This window comes from Pteropus alecto, unplaced genomic scaffold (assembly GCF_000325575.1).
Source record: "Pteropus alecto unplaced genomic scaffold, ASM32557v1 scaffold231, whole genome shotgun sequence".
Lineage (NCBI taxonomy): Eukaryota > Metazoa > Chordata > Mammalia > Chiroptera > Pteropodidae > Pteropus > Pteropus alecto.
This window is the reverse complement of record NW_006431805.1, coordinates 1,797,063-1,805,362: the sequence shown is the minus strand read 5'-3', so window position 1 is coordinate 1,805,362 and position 8,300 is coordinate 1,797,063. Positions and strand designations below refer to the sequence as shown.

At 32.5% G+C, this 8,300-nt stretch overlaps 1 non-coding gene across 1 annotated transcript; it reads right to left on the bottom strand.

Annotated features, from left to right (window-relative positions):
* Positions 1-3,329: 3,329 nt before the first annotated feature.
* LOC112471741 lies at positions 3,330-3,448 on the bottom strand. Its single transcript, XR_003043395.1, has one exon. It is a non-coding gene; the product is annotated as a 5S ribosomal RNA (ribosomal RNA).
* Between the last annotated feature and the right edge of the window lie 4,852 nt (positions 3,449-8,300).

Sequence of the window (8,300 nt, the reverse complement as noted above, 5' to 3'; positions counted from 1 at the left end):
GTGGTTATGCCAATTCACATTCCCACCAGCAGTGTATAAATATTCCTTTTCCCTCACAATCTCTCCAATACTTGTTATTTTTCTTCTTGATGGTAGCCATTCTAAGAGGTGTGAGGTGGTATCTCATTGTGATTTTGATTTGCATTTCTCTAATTACTAGTGAGGTCGAACATCTTTTCATATGTCTGTTGGCCATTTGTATGTCTTCTTGGGAGAAATATCTGTTCCGGTCCTCTGCCCATTTTTTAATTGATTATTTATTTATTTTGTTATTGTTGAGTTGTATGAATTCTTTGTATATTTTGGATATTAGGCTCTTGTTGGAGGTGCTTTCTAATATATTCTTTCATTCAGATGGTTGGTTTTCGTCTCATTGATGGTTTCTTTTGCTGTGCAGAAGCATCTTAGTTCGATATAGTCCCATTCATTTACTTTTGCTTTGACTTCTCTTGACTTTGAGGTCAAATTTATAAAATCCACTCTAAATCTTAGGTGCATGAGTTTGATACCTATATTTTCTTCTATGCTATTATTGAACTTTTAAAAACGTCTCTTTTGCGATACTCTTTGAATTGTAGGAAATGTTTTTAATCACCTTTCTATCCCTAAGGGCACAGTACAAAATTTAGGACATTATAGACAAATTGGTAAATGCTTGTTAGATGAATGAATGCATGTTTGTTTTTAATTTGACCTTTAGTTTCTGAGACATTTATTCATAAACTAAACACTGACTTAAAAGGAACTTATCATATCAAAGAGCCCACCTTATTTTTTTCAGCTTTGTAAGATATACAGGAAGACCTTATACATTTTTCTTTTAATCTCCTATTCACCTTTACCTTGTCTCAATCCAATATTCTATTCTATCATATTCTACCTGAATACATTATTTCAGTCAGCAGACCATAATTGGTTACAGAAAGTGGAGGGCAGATAAGCTACTAATGAAGAAGCTCAAGAAGGAGTGAGCAGAGAGACGGGAGGAGTAACTGGAGAGAATAATGTTATGGAAGCCAAGGAATTTGACTAAGAAGGGACTTACACATCAGAGAGTTCAAAAAAAGGGTTAGAACAGAGGCACAACCATTAATTTAGCAACAAGGAAATTATTGGTAAGTTTTGCTAAAGCTATTTTAGTGCAACTATGGAGACAGAAGCCACAAATTCTAGATTGTTAATGTATGCTATTTAAAAGAGCTTGGCTATCAAGGAAAAAAAAGAATAAGAATGGAAGAGTAGGATTAAGCTTGAGTTAGATGCAGAATTAAAGGAGTACTTAATTTTGTCTTGGTTTACTAAAACAAAGACTTGAGCACATATATGTTCTGAGGGAAATAAACCAAGAGATTAAGGATATCTAAAGAGCAGTGGGGAAGAATGAGATCTAGAGAATAGGTAAGACATAGGAACCAGTGGTGTTGAGAGAAACTCTAGGCCAATATTCCTTAAAGGCTCTGTCCCAATCATGACTATTTCTCAGGATGAGGAAGAAGAAGGAGAGATCAGCTTATTTTGTATTCACTCACTGGACTTCTATTCTTTTCCCTCTCTCATTTTAGAGAATGAATATATATATGCGCGCGCACACACACACACACACACATACACACACACACACACACACTCTAGCGGAGGAAGGTTGTAAGGCCCAGCAAAGGCATGTATCACTCTTTTTGGCCATAAACCCATCTTTCAAAGGAAACATAATTTTGGCTTTGTGGTGTCTGACTTCTATCCCTGGTATGTCCCAGAGAATGGCTTAGTCTGGGAGAAACATGAAAATACCATATCTCCCTAAGTTGCCATTTAACATTTTTCTCTCACATAAAGTATGCAAGTTCATATAAAAAAGCGAGAAAATGTCTTCCATTTACTTAAACTATTCAGACTAGATTTGGAAAAGTATTTCAGATCAAGAAAAAGTATACTTTCTGGCTGTTCTTTCACTTAGAAGTTTGGCCTGCTGATCAGAGGCAGAGTATTTCACATCTTTTGTGTGCTAAACTAAATATTGTTTTATGACTCTATGGAATTAAGTTAGGACTGAAGTTTTGTGGCACATTTTTGTGGAAGAATATTTTTTATTCTGTTTTGTTCTTTTGGAGTCAAGTTTAGTTTTCTTGTCATTTTTAAGGCATAAGTACACCTGGAGATAAGCAATTACTGAAAATGGCATACCACATGTAGACTATGGCATTACTTATACTCTGTTATACTTAAGGGTTTTTTCCTACAATAGGGAAAATCATACCCAAAGGATATTTAAAAACATGATTGCATCTGAAAAATAACATTGAATGTTTCTGTACTTAATTATCTTTAAATTGCTGATAATAATAGGTGTTCATTGTCTTGCTCAGTTTCTTTAGAAAGCTCCCTGCAATACTTTGCATTAAAATTGTCTGCCAAGTGGATTAAAAGTGTTTGAGTGAGAAATGAATTGATTGAGTGATTGCAATAGAGTAGATGGAAAAATGACCTAGGAGGAAGAGATCAAATGTTTCTTAAAAGGATTGAGGATCTTCTTTATTCTTTTGTTTTCATTATTTTGAGGCCAATTTAAAAATGTTAAAAAATCCAGGAGATGATTGAATAGTGTAACAAGCATCCAATGTACACCAGTCCCAGAATTAACAAAAGTTAACATTTTCTTCTTTGTGCCTCAGATATTTTGATATAAACCAATAGTAAATCACATATAAGATTAAAGGCCTCTTTGTCCTCATTTCCTTCCCTTTTTCAACTGCTCTGTAATTCACTGAAAAATACAGTTCACTTACTCATTCTGCTGCTGAATAGAACATAGGTTAATTCTACTTTTTGTTATTGAGAAAAATGGTGCTATGTGCATATTTCTGGTTGAACAAATGCTGAAGTTTCTACAGAATATATAACTGCAAGAATAATTTATGGATTTAGAAAATGGCAGTTTTTATTTATTTTTTGTGAGAGGGGGAATAGGCTCATACCTTAATGAGGTGACCAGTTCTTAACGGATGAGCTCCACGGTATATGCAACTCAAACTTGCTCCTCAGTCTGGAGGTTACTCACTCCATGTGGGATTTTTAATACTCTCACCCACTCCAAGCCACCCCAGCTTTCATTTCTAGTAGATATTTTCAAATTGCTCTCTAAAACAGTTATTTCAATTTACAGTCCTGTCAATAGATTGTGAGAGAATTCATGTTTTCTCCCATCCTTCTCAACACTTTATTTATTTGTTTGTTTATATTTTTATTTTTTTTAGGCGAAGCAACTCTCGGTTGACCTCACAAATTGCAAGGACCTTGTCAGCTTACAATCCCTTATTTTTTAAATTATTTTACTCCTACAGCACCTGGTCTTCCTAGGTGGTCTCCCATCCAAGTACTAACCAGGCCCGACCCTGCTTAGCTTCTGAGATCAGATGGGATCAGGCTTGTTCAGGGTAGCATGGTCGTAGACTACAACACTTTTTTTAATAGCCATTTTTTTTTTCTTTGCTTATTTGGTAGCTGAGAAATGAATCATATTTTACTACCATTTTAATTTCCATTTCTTTTATTTCTAGAGATTAATATTCTGTTTTACTTCTACTGGCCATTCAGGTTCTCTCTCATGCATTTTCTATTTATTGCATCTTTTGTCTGTTTTTCTGTTGTGCTGTTTGCCTTTGCTTAAGTTCATTTAAAATTTTGGATATTTCTAATTTGTCCTTTGTATATGTAGTAAATATATTTTCCAAGTCTGTTTTGAGTCCTTTAACAGCTTTCTGCATCTCTTTTTATATATAATTTATGTTTTGGTGTGGTCAATTTTTTTTCTTAATGAATTTTCTGTGTGCCGTCAAATAAAACTTGTTCTATCCTGAGATCTTAATGACAATTTCTTCTGTTGTTTTTTTTTTCCCCTTGTAGTTTTGAGTTTCCCCTTTTCAATTATTTTAAAATCCTTCTATTTTTTCCCTACTAGGCAAAGCCAGTTGTTGAAACACCATTTTTTGAAACGTCCATCTGATTGGAAATACTGATTGGAAATACTGCTTTCAAGTTCTCATGTATATTTAAATTTGTATTTGTTCTCTATTCTGTTTCATTAATCTATGTCTGTTTCTGTACAAATAGCACATGCTTTAGTTACAAAAGCTCTATAAGAAGCATCAATATTTAGTCTCTTATTCCCTTCCTGCCCTAAATGATTTTTTGTTTGTTTGTTTGTTTTATTCAAAATGTCATAGGTACTCTTACAGCTTAGTTTTCCATATTAATTTTCCAATAATTTATTATAAACCATTTCCAAACATATAGGATATTTGAAAAGATTTTACTGTGAATTACTATTATCCATCATTTATATGCATCAATATTAACATTTCACTATACTTGCTTTATCTCATATCTATAGATCTATCAATCCTTATGTCTATCCATAAATCCATCTTTTTTGCTTTTGGTGGCATTTAAAAATAAATTTCAGACATCAGTACTTCCTCCAAATATTTCAGTGTGAATATGATTAATTAACATTCAATATTTGTTTATAGTTTGTTTTTATTTTGATATAAAAATTTACATGAAATAAAATGCACAAGTTGTGTATATGCACATATTCAAAATTTTTACTAATGTATACACTTGTAAAATTCACATTCTTATCAAGATAATAGAACATTGCTATTGCCCTATAATGTTGCCTTATGTCTTTTTCCAGTCAGTACCTACTCCCACCACTCCCAGAAGCAATCTGTTTTCTGAATTTCACACTTAGATTAGTTTTGCTTATTTTAGAATTTTATATAAATGAATCATACAGTATGTAGTCTTCTGTGTAAGGTTTGTTTCATTCAGCATAATGTTTTGATATTTATCCATGATCTTGTATGAAATATTAGTGCATTTATATTTTATAGCTGAGTAACATTCCATAGTATTAATATAAGTTTATTCATTCTTCTTTTGATAAACACCTAGGCTGTTCCCAATTTATGGCTATTATGAATTAGTTTTCTATGAACATTCTGTGAGTATATGCTTTTACCTCTCTTTAGTAAATATCTAGCAGTAGAATTTTAGATCACAAGATCGGTTCTATATTAATTTTAGAATACATTTCTTAAGTTCAACTTGAGCAATGGGTGGAATTACATTGAATTTTAGATTAATTTAGAGAGCATTAACAGCTTTATGATATTTGCTTTGCATACATTAATATTTATTAGCTGTCTCATTTAATAATATTTTATATTATTTTTGTCTTGCACAGTTTTGCTAATGTAGTTACAGATATGACAATATTGTGGAAATTATATATTTTTTCTATTATGCTATCTACTTTGTTCATAATTTGGATAAATTAAAAACTATTGATTTGTATAGATTGATAACATGTTCTACACTTGAAACATGTCTAGCCAAGCTGTGAGCCATCATAATAGTTCAAATTAGATGTAGATTATTTTAGGTTTTATATTTAGACATATGTTCTACAAAAAAGTAAAGTTTCTTCCTTCATCAATACAGATCTTTCAAATCCATATGCAGCTTTTTGCTTTTCTTATTACACTGCCTACAAATTCCAGTACTGTGAGAAATAGTTACAATAAAAGTAGGCAGTTGTCTTAATATGAATTTCAATGGTACTTCTTATAATTGTATACCATTAGTGATGACATCTGCTATAAAAATTATTTTTGTTCGTTTTATTGAGGTGTAATTGATATATAACATATTAGTTTTATGTATACAACATAACTTTATATTTGTATATATTGCAAAATGATCACCACAATAAGTCTAGTTAATGTCCATCACTATACATAGTTATAATATTTTTTCTTGTAATGAAAACTTTTAAGATTTAATCTCTTAGCAACTTTCAAAACTGCAATACAGTATTATTTATTGACTACAGTCAACATGCTATATTACATTACATCTCTGTGACATTTATTTTATAACTAGAAGTTTTTATCTTCTGACCTTCACCCATTTCGTCCACTATCAATTCTCCACCTCTGGCAACCACCAATCTGTTCTCTGTATCTATAAGCTTGTTTTTTTTGTTGTTTGTCTGTTTGTTTTATTTTAGCTTCTACATATATGTGAGATAATATGGTAATGGTCTTTCTCTGTCTGACTCATTTCCTTTAGCATAATGCCTTCAAGGTTCATCCATGTTGTTGCAAATTGCAAGATTTTTGTCTCTTTTATGGCTGAATAATATACCACTCTGTGTACACACACACACTATATATAATATATATATAATATATACACACACTATATATAATATATATTATTATATATTGTATAATATCTTATTATATACATGTATAACACAATGTCTTTATCCGTTCAGCTGCTAATACACTTAAGGTTGTTTCCATATCTTGGCTATTATAGATAGTGTTTCATAGGACTTCTTACTCTTTTTCAGGTTAAAGGAGTTTCTTACTATTTCTAGTATGCTAATATACTTTTTAAATTAATAAGTATAGAATTTGGAAAACTGCTTTTTCTAGCTTTGTTAACATTATTATGTTTTACATTAATTTTAGCCTGTTAATGTGGCAAATCACATCAGACAATTTTTCTTACTTTGAAATATATTTTGTAGTTCTGGAATAAACCCTACTTCATTAGACATACAAAAGTAATTAAATTTGGCATTCTTTTTTGGCTTATTATATCTGTGCTCACTAGCAAAATTGATCTATAATTTTCTATTTCAGGATAGTCTTTATACAATTTTTAATTTTTTAAATAAAATCTTAACTTTTTAGAGGAGTTTTGGGCTTAAAATAAAATTGAGAGAAAGTTACAGAGATTTCCAATATGTCCCCTACCCCATCCCCACATGCATATCCTCCTACATTATCAACCTCACTCATCAGAATTATATATTTGTTACTAAGGATGAACCTACATTAACACATCATGATCACACAAAGTCCATGTTTTATCTAAGGTTTGACTCTTGGTGTTGTACATTCAACGTATTTGAACAAATGTATAATGTATAATAACACGATAATGATTTATTGTGATGATCATTTCATAACATATACATATATTAAAATTTATGTTCTACACTTGAAACTGATATGTTGTATGTTAATTATACTTCAATAAAATTTTTTAAACATTATAAAATGATAAAAACTTAAAGAAATAAAAAGGCATATATCAATCATTTTATATTATCATACAGAGTATTTTCACTGCCCTAAAATTCTCCGTGCTCTGCCAAATCATTCTCTCTCCTACCCCATCCTACCTCTGGCAACCACCTATTTTTTCATTGCTTCCATAGTTCTGCCTTTTACAAAACGTAGTTGAAATCATATAGTATGTAGCCCTTACAGATTGAGTTCTTTCACATAGTAATATGCATTTAAGATTCATCCACATCATTTTATGACATGATAGTTCATTTATTTTTAATGCTGAATAATGTTTTATTGCCTGGATGAACCACAGTTTATCTATCCATTTTCTTATTAAAGGACATTTTGGTTTCTTCCAAGTTTTAGCAATTCTAAATAAAACTACTATAAACATCTTACTTTAGCGGGACTTGTTGCCTGCTGAGTCTACTCTGTGGGTGTGTAGTTTGCGAAGGTGTTTGAGTGGTGCTCTGGTGTGGTCTAAAGCTCGCCACTAGGTGTGTTGGTTCTGGGACCTCTTAGGAAGTACACTGGTGCAGGTCAAATTTGTCCTCTGTCTGTGCCATGCCCAGGGCTACTCAGTGTGATCTACAAATGGTTGCCAATTGTTCTGGGCTTGGAGGTGACTGGGAGAGGCTAAGTTCAAATTATAGCTGGCTGTTGCTAGGCCTGAGCTTGGGGCTGCTTGGTAAGAGGTGTGGGTCACACCAATACCAAATGCTGCTTGTTTCGGCTTTTTTGAACCTTTGAGAAATTTTATGAAAGTCTGCAGCATGAGCCAAGATAGGCCATTTGTATGGAAAGGTCACTAGAAGTGACCTAAGTGGGCCTAAAAGTTGGGTAGAATAAGGTCTCAGAGAACCACCAGGGCAGCGCTAATGTTGTTAGCTAGGTTTATGGAAACTCAGATATGGTTTCTACCTGTTCATGCAAGTTGGGTTAGGGAAGGGTTAACAAAGGAACAATGGTTTCTGTCAGCACTCTGTCTGGGAGAAAGCTTCCCCTCCAGTCCTTACCCAAAATCCGGATAATTAATTTCCTTCTTGTAAATCCCTGGAGCCTTTTGAGCTGGTGCCTCAGTACTGAAGCTCAGAGAGAGTGAGTCCATCAGCAATTAAGTCTGCATGTGGGACCTTTAAGAGGAAGTCTGTA